This window comes from Betta splendens, chromosome 16 (genome assembly GCF_900634795.4).
Source record: "Betta splendens chromosome 16, fBetSpl5.4, whole genome shotgun sequence".
Lineage (NCBI taxonomy): Eukaryota > Metazoa > Chordata > Actinopteri > Anabantiformes > Osphronemidae > Betta > Betta splendens.
This window is the reverse complement of record NC_040896.2, coordinates 65,405-74,097: the sequence shown is the minus strand read 5'-3', so window position 1 is coordinate 74,097 and position 8,693 is coordinate 65,405. Positions and strand designations below refer to the sequence as shown.

The following is an 8,693-nucleotide window of genomic DNA, read 5'->3' as shown; positions in this document are numbered from 1 at the left end:
TGCAGCATTTTGAATAAGCTGTAGGCTTTTTAAGGAGCTGTTAGGACATCCTATGAGTAAGGAGTTACAGTAGTCCAGCCTAGAGGTAACAAATGCATGGATCAGTTTCTCTGCATCGCTCTGAGAGAGGATGCTTCTGATTTTAATTATATTTCTAAAATGGAAGTAGGCGGTTCTGGAGATTTGTTTAATGTATGATGTAAAAGAGAGATCCTGGTCAAAGATGACACCAAGGTTCCTCACATTGGAAATCATATAATAACTGCATAGAATAAGGAAGAAAACACTTTTCCCATAACACGGTGCAGTATAATGTGGACCTGAACAATCAGCGACCCCTGCTAGTGTTGAGGAGAAGTGTAAAAGCTTACAGCATCTGGTATTCCCAGGCGGTCTCCCATCCAAGTACTAACCAGGCCCGACCGTGCTTAGCTTCCGAGATCAGACGAGATCGGGCGTGCTGAGGGTGGTATGGCCGTAAGTGAGAGCAAAGCATGACAGGAGCTCTTTTAAGCTTGGCAAGCCACGCAAGAGCATCCATTTGCCTGAATGTGGCGTTTATAAACGACTTAAAGCATTTTGGGACATACACAGAAGCTGGCCATTTTGGCTTTATACACAATATCCCCTTTTTTGTATTTCGCTCTCCCTTTAAACAAAACAAATAGAGAGAAACCAAAATCATTACTTGTAACGTGTCACAGACCACAGGCATGAACTGTGGACAAAGCAAAAGCAGCACTGTGACTGAAAACAGAAAATTCTTGCAGGTAATAGCGTCTGTTGTCTAAGAATGATGCAATTATAGAGTTAACAAATAATTGAACAATCTAGGTGAAATGTCAAATACATAAAATACAAGTAATAAAAAACACAAGATATTAATTGCAGAAGATACGTCATAAATCATCTAATAACTGCATAGAAAAGGAAAGAAAACACTTTTCCCATAACACGGTGCAGTATAAGGTGGACCTGAGCAAACAACCCGCTCTGCTAGGGTTGAGGAGAAATGTAAAAGCTTACAGCAGCTGGTATTCTCAGGCGGTGTCCCATCCAAGTACTAACCAAGCCCGACCTTGCTTGGCTTCCAAGATCAGACGAGATCGGGCGTGCTCAGGGTGGTATAGCCGTAAGCGACAGCAGAGCGTGACAGGAGCTCTTTTAAGCTTGGAAAGCCACGCCGTTACATCCACTTGCCTGAATGTAACGTTTTTAAAGGACTTAGAGCATTTTGGGACGTACACAGAAGGTGGCCATTTTGCCTTCAAACACAATATCCCCTTTTTGGTATTTCGCTCTCCCTTTAAACAAAACAAATAGAGAGTAGCCAAAATCATTTCTTGTAGTGTGTCATCGACCATAGGCATGAACTGTGAACAAAGCAAAAGCAGCACTGTGACTGAAAACAGAAAATTCTTGCAGGTAATAGCGTCTGTTGTTTAAGAACGATGCAATTATAGTGTTAACAAATAATTGAACAATCTAGGTGAAATGTCAATTACATAAAATACAAGTAATAAAAAAACACAAGATATTAATTGCCGAAGATACGTCATAAATCATATAATAACTGCATAGAATAGGAAAGAAAACACTTTTCCCATAACACTGTGTAGTAGAATGTGGACCTGAGCAAACAGCCCGCTCTGCTAGGGTTGACGAGAAATGTAAAAGCTTAGAGCACCTGGTATTCCCAGGCGGTCTCCCATTCAAGTACTAACCAGGCCCGACCGTGCTTACATAGCTTCCGAGGTCAGACGAGATCGGGCGTGCTGAGTGTGGTATGGCCGTAAGTGAGAGCAAAGCATGACAGGAGCTCTTTTAAGCTTGGCAAGCCAAGCCAGAGCATCCATTTGCCTGAATGTGGCGTTTATAAACGACTTAAAGCATTTTGGGACATACACAGAAGCTGGCCATTTTGGCCTTATACACAATATCCCCTTTTTGTATTTCGTCTCCTCCCTTTAAACAAAACAAATAGAGAGAAACCAAAATCATTACTTGTAATGTGTCACTGACCACAGGCATGAACTGTGGACAAAGCAAAAGCAGCACTGTGACTGAAAACAGAAAATTCTTGCAGGTAGTAGCGTCTGTCTAAGAACGATGCAATTATAGAGTTAACAAATAATTGAACAATCTAGGTGAAATGTCAATTACATAAAATACAAGTTATAAAAAACATAAGATATTAATTGCCGAAGATACGTCATAAATCATGTAATAACTGCATAGAATCGGAAAAAAACACTTTTCCCATAACACTGTGCAGTAGAATGTGGACTTGAGCAAACAGCCCGTTCTGCTAGGGTTGAAGAGAAATGTAAAAGCTTATAGCACCTGTAATTCCCAGGCGGTCTCCCATCCAAGTACTAACCAGGCCCGACTCTGCTTAGCTTCCGAGATCAGACGAGATCGGGCGTGCTCAGGATGGTATGGCCGTAAGTGAGAGCAAAGCATGACAGGAGCTCTTTTAAGCTTGGCAAGCCACGCCAGAGCATCCATTTGCCTGAATGTGGCGTTTATAAACGACTTAAAGCATTTTGGGACATACACAGAAGCTGGCCATTTTGCCTTCAAACACAATATCCCCTTTTTGGTATTTCGCTCTCCCTTTAAACAAAACAAATAGAGAGTAGCCAAATCATTTCTTGTAGTGTGTCATCAACCATAGGCATGAACTGTGAACAAAGCAAAAGCAGCACTGTGACTGAAAACAGAAAATTCCTGCAGGTAATAGCGTCTGTTGTTTAAGAACGATACAATTATAGTGTTAACAAATAATTGAACAGTCTAGGTGAAATGTTAATTACATAAAATGCAAGTAATAAAAAAACATAAGATATTAATTGCCGAAGACACGTCATAAATCATATAATAACTGCATAGAATAGGAAAGAAAACACTTTTCCCATAACACTGTGTAGTAGAATGTGGACCTGAGCAAACAGCCCGCTCTGCTAGGGTTGAGGAGAAATGTAAAAGCTTACAGCACCTGGTATTCTCAGGCGGTGTCCCATCCAAGTACTAACCAGGCCCGACCGTGCTTACATAGCTTCCGAGGTCAGACGAGATCGGGCGTGCTGAGTGTGGTATGGCCGTAAGTGAGAGCAAAGCATGACAGGAGCTCTTTTAAGCTTGGCAAGCCAAGCCAGAGCATCCATTTGCCTGAATGTGGCGTTTATAAACGACTTAAAGCATTTTGGGACATACACAGAAGCTGGCCATTTTGGCCTTATACACAATATCCCCTTTTTTGTATTTCGCTCTCCCTTTAAACAAAACAAATAGAGAGAAACCAAAATCATTACTTGTAATGTGTCACTGACCACAGGCATGAACTGTGGACAAAGCAAAAGCAGCACTGTGACTGAAAACAGAAAATTCTTGCAGGTAGTAGCGTCTGTTGTCTAAGAACGATGCAATTATAGAGTTAACAAATAATTGAACAATCTAGGTGAAATGTCAAATACATAAAATACAAGTAATAAAAAAACATAAGATATTAATTGCCGAAGATACGTCCTAAATCATATAATAACTGCATAGAATAGGAAAGAAAACACTTTTCCCATAACACTGTGTAGTAGAATGTGGACCTGAGCAAACAGCCCGCTCTGCTAGGGTTGACGAGAAATGTAAAAGCTTAGAGCACCTGGTATTCCCAGGCGGTCTCCCATCCAAGTACTAACCAGGCCCGACCGTGCTTAGCTTCCGAGATCAGACGAGATCGGGCGTGCTGAGGGTGGTATGGCCGTAAGTGAGAGCAAAGCATGACAGGAGCTCTTTTAAGCTTGGCAAGCCACGCCAGAGCATCCATTTGCCTGAATGTGGCGTTTATAAACGACTTAAAGCATTTTGGGACATACACAGAAGCTGGCCATTTTGCCTTCAAACACAATATCCCCTTTTTGGTATTTCGCTCTCCCTTTAAACAAAACAAATAGAGAGTAGCCAAAATCATTTCTTGTAGTGTGTCATCAACCATAGGCATGAACTGTGAACAAAGCAAAAGCAGCACTGTGACTGAAAACAGAAAATTCCTGCAGGTAATAGCGTCTGTTGTTTAAGAACGATACAATTATAGTGTTAACAAATAATTGAACAGTCTAGGTGAAATGTTAATTACATAAAATGCAAGTAATAAAAAAACATAAGATATTAATTGCCGAATACACGTCATAAATCATATAATAACTGCATAGAATAGGAAAGAAAACACTTTTCCCATAACACTGTGTAGTAGAATGTGGACCTGAGCAAACAGCCCGCTCTGCTAGGGTTGAGGAGAAATGTAAAAGCTTAGAGCACCTGGTATTCCCAGGCGGTCTCCCATCCAAGTACTAACCAGGCCCGACCGTGCTTAGCTTCCGAGATAAGACGAGATCGGGCGTGCTGAGGGTGGTATGGCTGTAAGTGAGAGCAAAGCAAGACAGGAGCTCTTTTAAGCTTGGCAAGCCACGCCAGAGCATCCATTTGCCTGAATGTGGCGTTTATAATGGACTTAGAGCATTTTGGGACGTACACAGAAGGTGGCCATTTTGGCCTTAAACACAATATCCCCTTTGTTTTATTTCGCTCTACCTTTAAATAAAACAAATAGAGAGAAGCCAAAATCATTACTTGTAATGTGTCACCGACCACAGGCATGAACTGTGAACAAAGCAAAAGCAGCACTGTGACTGAAAACAGAAAATTTTGCAGGTAATATGGTCTGTTGTCTAAGAACGATGCAATTATAGAGTTAACAAATAATTGAACAATCTAGGTGAAATGTCAATTACATAAAATACAAGTAATAAAAAACACAAGATATTCATTGCCGAAGATACGTCATAAATCATATAATAACTGCATAGAATAAGAAAGAAAACACTTTTCCCATAACACGGTGCAGTATAATGTGGATCTGAGCAAACAGCGCCCCCTGCTAGGGTTGAGGAGAAATGTAAAAGCTTACAGCACCTGGTATTCCCAGGCGGTCTCCCATCCAAGTACTAACCAGGCCCGACCGTGCTTAGCTTCCGAGATCAGACGAGATCGGGTGTGCTCAGGTGGTATGGCCGTAAGCGAGAGCAGAACGTGACAGGAGCTCTTTTAAGCTTGGCAAGCCAGGCCGTTGCATCCACTTGCCTGAATGTGGCGTTTATAAAGGACTTAGAGCATTTTGGGACGTACACAGAGGGTGGCCGTTTTGGCCTTGGAGTCATACTCAGACACGGCTGAGCGAACCTAGTCCTCAGGACTATCGTCCCTGATCACACCGTCCAGACGACCTGCAGCGGATCCTGTTCGTAGACGCCAATTTCTGTGGTGGAAATTTTCCATAAAGAAGCAGAAGAGAGAGAGTTGTCCTTTTGTGCGATTTATTGAAATAATAAAGAAAATAAAAATAATGGGGAAAGCAAATCAAAAGCATGGATGTTGATCGTGCACATCAACAAACCAAAAACCAGCTGGGGAGATCAGTGCACACACCACGAAGGTGTGATGCAAAGAGCCCACGATCCTCAAGTTGCTTCTGCCTTTTAGCTTCTCTGTCCGACTAGGGTGGAATGTCTTTCTAACCCAATCAAATTACATGCACCATCTCCTCCCTGTCGCAGTGTGTGTGAAGATATTTACATTCTCACACCTGCATTGCTGATGTCCAACTATCTGTGAGAAAGGAGCACCAAGTCTCAACAGACAGAGACACAACTCCCCAACCTTGGGTTTGGGAGCTAGAGTTGAGAGTCTATCAGGCAAAGACAACCATTGAACAATGTAGGTGAAATGTCAAATGCATACAGTAAGACAAAACACAAGATATTAATTGCAGAACATAAGTCATAACTCATATAATAACTGCATAGAAGTAAGGAAGAGACATAGAAATAAGGAAGAGACAATTTTTCCCATAACAGTGACTTAATGCTGTCTTGGCCCATTGGTACTTTGCCTTGCCTACTGGAGCAAACGATGCCACAGGAGGCTTACTGTAGCGTTTGCATGAATGTGTGGTTTTCACAAAACTGTGAAGGCACTGCCCACAGGCAGAGCCTGCCAAAAATCAAATCAACTCGCCAGCATTCCTCACCACCGAAGTCTTTAGTAAAAGACGAAAGACTTGTGCGTTTTGAAGAGAAACCAGAGCCAAGATGGCCCGGCGCCACAGCCGAAGCCAAAGTCCCTTGTCATACAAACAACAGTCGTCACGGGAATGTGTGTCTCTGAATTGCAGTGTTTCACAGGCCCCTCCCACTTCCTGAAGCTCTGCCAACAAAACAGGCAGGAACTGAGGTGTGCCAAAGGTCACGTGCCAGCAAACCCGCACGGACTCAAAGCAACCTATTGCCGTGTATGCATATTGTCCTTCAACTGAAAATAGGGGAGAGTGCGAACACAGTCCCGCACTAGCACAAATTATGCAGTCAAGATTCCCGCATTTGGGGAATTCGCAGGGGTCAGACAGCCAGAGTGCAAAAAAAAAAAAACACCTTCTTAATCATGGTATCTCCCCTGCCAGGTAAGTTTGCCTTGCTCCAACAACACTCAGGGAGATTCTTCCCTGGCTGATCATGTTGGCTGACGGTGCTGAAATTCAATGAGCCTATAGAACTGCACTAAGCCACCACTCAGGCAGAACGCTTGTGTAGGGGTTGATAAGCAGTATTTCCCCTAGTGTTTCTGTTCTACAGGCAGAAACACGTCTCTGCCATAACACATTTATACATTTCCAGCACAAACGTACAGTCGTAGCACTTCAAAGCAACCACCTTTTTTACCGCAGTACGTGCCAGCGCGCCACGGGTGCGTCCCCGACTAAGGATTTTTAATCCTGCAGCCAGCTGAAAAAAATCAGGGTGCTATCCTCCTTTTAACCACCAGGTGGCGCAAAGATGTGAGGTCCGACTGTTCATTTCTATCTGTGTCTGCACATTAAGCACAAAAGACGATGTCATTGTTTTGTATCATTAAATGTAGAGTAGTTCATTTTTAATTATTATAGATTATTATGCGTCTTTGCTCGCTAGTGCGCTAGTGTTTGTTGTCAATTGCCGAAGCTGCTGATGTTTTTACAGTTTTCAGGCCAGCGGAGAGACACAGTCCCTCCTCCAGCTAATCCAATAGAATAATATAAGTATAATAACATAAAATAGGAATCTATATTTATTCATCAATCGGGGTTATAAATTTATTTTATATGTATATCTGTAATCGTCTTCTGGTTTGTTGATCATGAGGAAAAAATACAAAACAAACTGGATTCGTTTCGTTTCGTCCTCTTTTTATATGAGCGACAAACTGAATTCAAGTGTTGTTGTTTTTTCGACACAAGGCACAGAGTTGGATTTAAAGCTGATTTTTCGTTTTGAGAAAAAAGCAGAGAACGAAAAACTAAGTCGTTCTCTCGTTATAGCAGCTTTTAAGGTTAACCAAATGCTTAACATTTACTCTGACGCAATGACCTATAGTTTGCTCTGACTCTGAATGAAAAGCCCGAATGACAGATGATGTGTCCAGGTAGAGCTTAAGCAGAAATGTATGCATGTGATAATGCAAGCAACGAGAAAATCGGGGAAGTGGCGTCACCGTCTGAAGCAGACGTGACGTTCCAACGATGGTGCTGAGGAGCCGCTTATTTATAGGCAGATGACTTGGATCAAGTTGTCAATGCGCGCTAGTGTTTGTTGTCAAATGCTGATCTCACTGCTGCCTTTATACAGTATGTCCTCGTGTGTAAGTACTGTGTCGGGTCTGTGTACGTTCTACGTTTGATTTCCCCCACTAGAATAAATCAAGCCTAGGTAAATTGTCCAGAAAGAAATAGAAAAGAACATCCGCTTCCTTATTTCTCTTGATATAAGCGAAAAACGGAATTTAATCACAGCACCGTGTTAAAACCAAATAAACGAGCTGAAAACAGTGTTTTCAAAACTAGACCTGGAATTAGATTTGAAGACGTTTCTCGTTTTCTTGTTTTGTGGAAAAAAAGATTTTATTCTGGGGGACAAATCAAACAGTTGAAACATACACGGACCGTTTTCCGTTTCTCGTTTAAAAAGGAACAAACGGCATCTGCAGCATAAACCACTTTGACCACTTTTAATGTGCTCAATTAAACAGTTAAAACACTAAGACATAGGCAATGTGCCCTTTAAACGGAAGCTGTATTATTATACTTGACCTTAAAGACATTTACCACAATATCTGCAGAAAAACAAAGTTTTATTACACAGGCAACACAGTGGATTTGGAACTCGCTCTGCGCGAGTTACGGCGTCTGATGCTGATTCAGTTGCAAAGCAAACTTCAAACCCCATCCCCTACTAAGTATTGGCACAGAGACATTAACATATTGTCTCCACTCGGTCAATAGGTGTAAAATACTTTACCTCCGAGACAAAGAAAAACTCCATGGGAGATCGGGCAGCGTGATCACTGCACCTACGTAGCTGTGAGACGCCAAAAGCTTTTACTTGACTTTTTTTAAATGATCTTCTTATGGTATTTCACACAGGTCTGGCAGACTACCACTGCTAACTTGTAGAGAATATCATATAATAAAAATAAACTAACTCTCTCTGTGGTGCCAGAACGCCAGGACTCAGTAGACCTCCGACTCATTAATGCAGCAAGTTGTTTGTTCTGCATATATTGATTCTGCATGAGTAATAAGGACTGTTTTACACTTATTTAGCCGAAGA

At 41.9% G+C, this 8,693-nt stretch overlaps 5 non-coding genes and 5 pseudogenes across 5 annotated transcripts; all 10 read right to left on the bottom strand.

Annotated features, from left to right (window-relative positions):
• Positions 1-364: 364 nt before the first annotated feature.
• On the bottom strand, positions 365-483 carry LOC114843784 (5S ribosomal RNA). The gene has a single exon (XR_003783641.1). It is a non-coding gene; the product is annotated as a 5S ribosomal RNA (ribosomal RNA).
• Positions 484-1,019: 536 nt separating this feature from the next.
• LOC114843761 (5S ribosomal RNA) lies at positions 1,020-1,138 on the bottom strand (annotated as a pseudogene).
• Positions 1,139-1,675: 537 nt separating this feature from the next.
• Positions 1,676-1,798, bottom strand: LOC114843765 (5S ribosomal RNA; annotated as a pseudogene).
• A 533-nt stretch (positions 1,799-2,331) lies between these two features.
• Positions 2,332-2,450, bottom strand: LOC114843794 (5S ribosomal RNA). The gene has a single exon (XR_003783650.1). It is a non-coding gene; the product is annotated as a 5S ribosomal RNA (ribosomal RNA).
• Positions 2,451-2,986: 536 nt separating this feature from the next.
• LOC114843764 (5S ribosomal RNA) lies at positions 2,987-3,109 on the bottom strand (annotated as a pseudogene).
• A 537-nt stretch (positions 3,110-3,646) lies between these two features.
• Positions 3,647-3,765, bottom strand: LOC114843757 (5S ribosomal RNA). Its single transcript, XR_003783629.1, has one exon. It is a non-coding gene; the product is annotated as a 5S ribosomal RNA (ribosomal RNA).
• A 537-nt stretch (positions 3,766-4,302) lies between these two features.
• LOC114843762 (5S ribosomal RNA) lies at positions 4,303-4,421 on the bottom strand (annotated as a pseudogene).
• Positions 4,422-4,956: 535 nt separating this feature from the next.
• LOC114843766 (5S ribosomal RNA) lies at positions 4,957-5,074 on the bottom strand. The gene has a single exon (XR_003783630.1). It is a non-coding gene; the product is annotated as a 5S ribosomal RNA (ribosomal RNA).
• Positions 5,075-6,028: 954 nt separating this feature from the next.
• On the bottom strand, positions 6,029-6,141 carry LOC114843780 (U5 spliceosomal RNA). Its single transcript, XR_003783637.1, has one exon. It is a non-coding gene; the product is annotated as a U5 spliceosomal RNA (small nuclear RNA).
• Positions 6,142-6,370: 229 nt separating this feature from the next.
• Positions 6,371-6,519, bottom strand: LOC114843771 (U1 spliceosomal RNA; annotated as a pseudogene).
• Between the last annotated feature and the right edge of the window lie 2,174 nt (positions 6,520-8,693).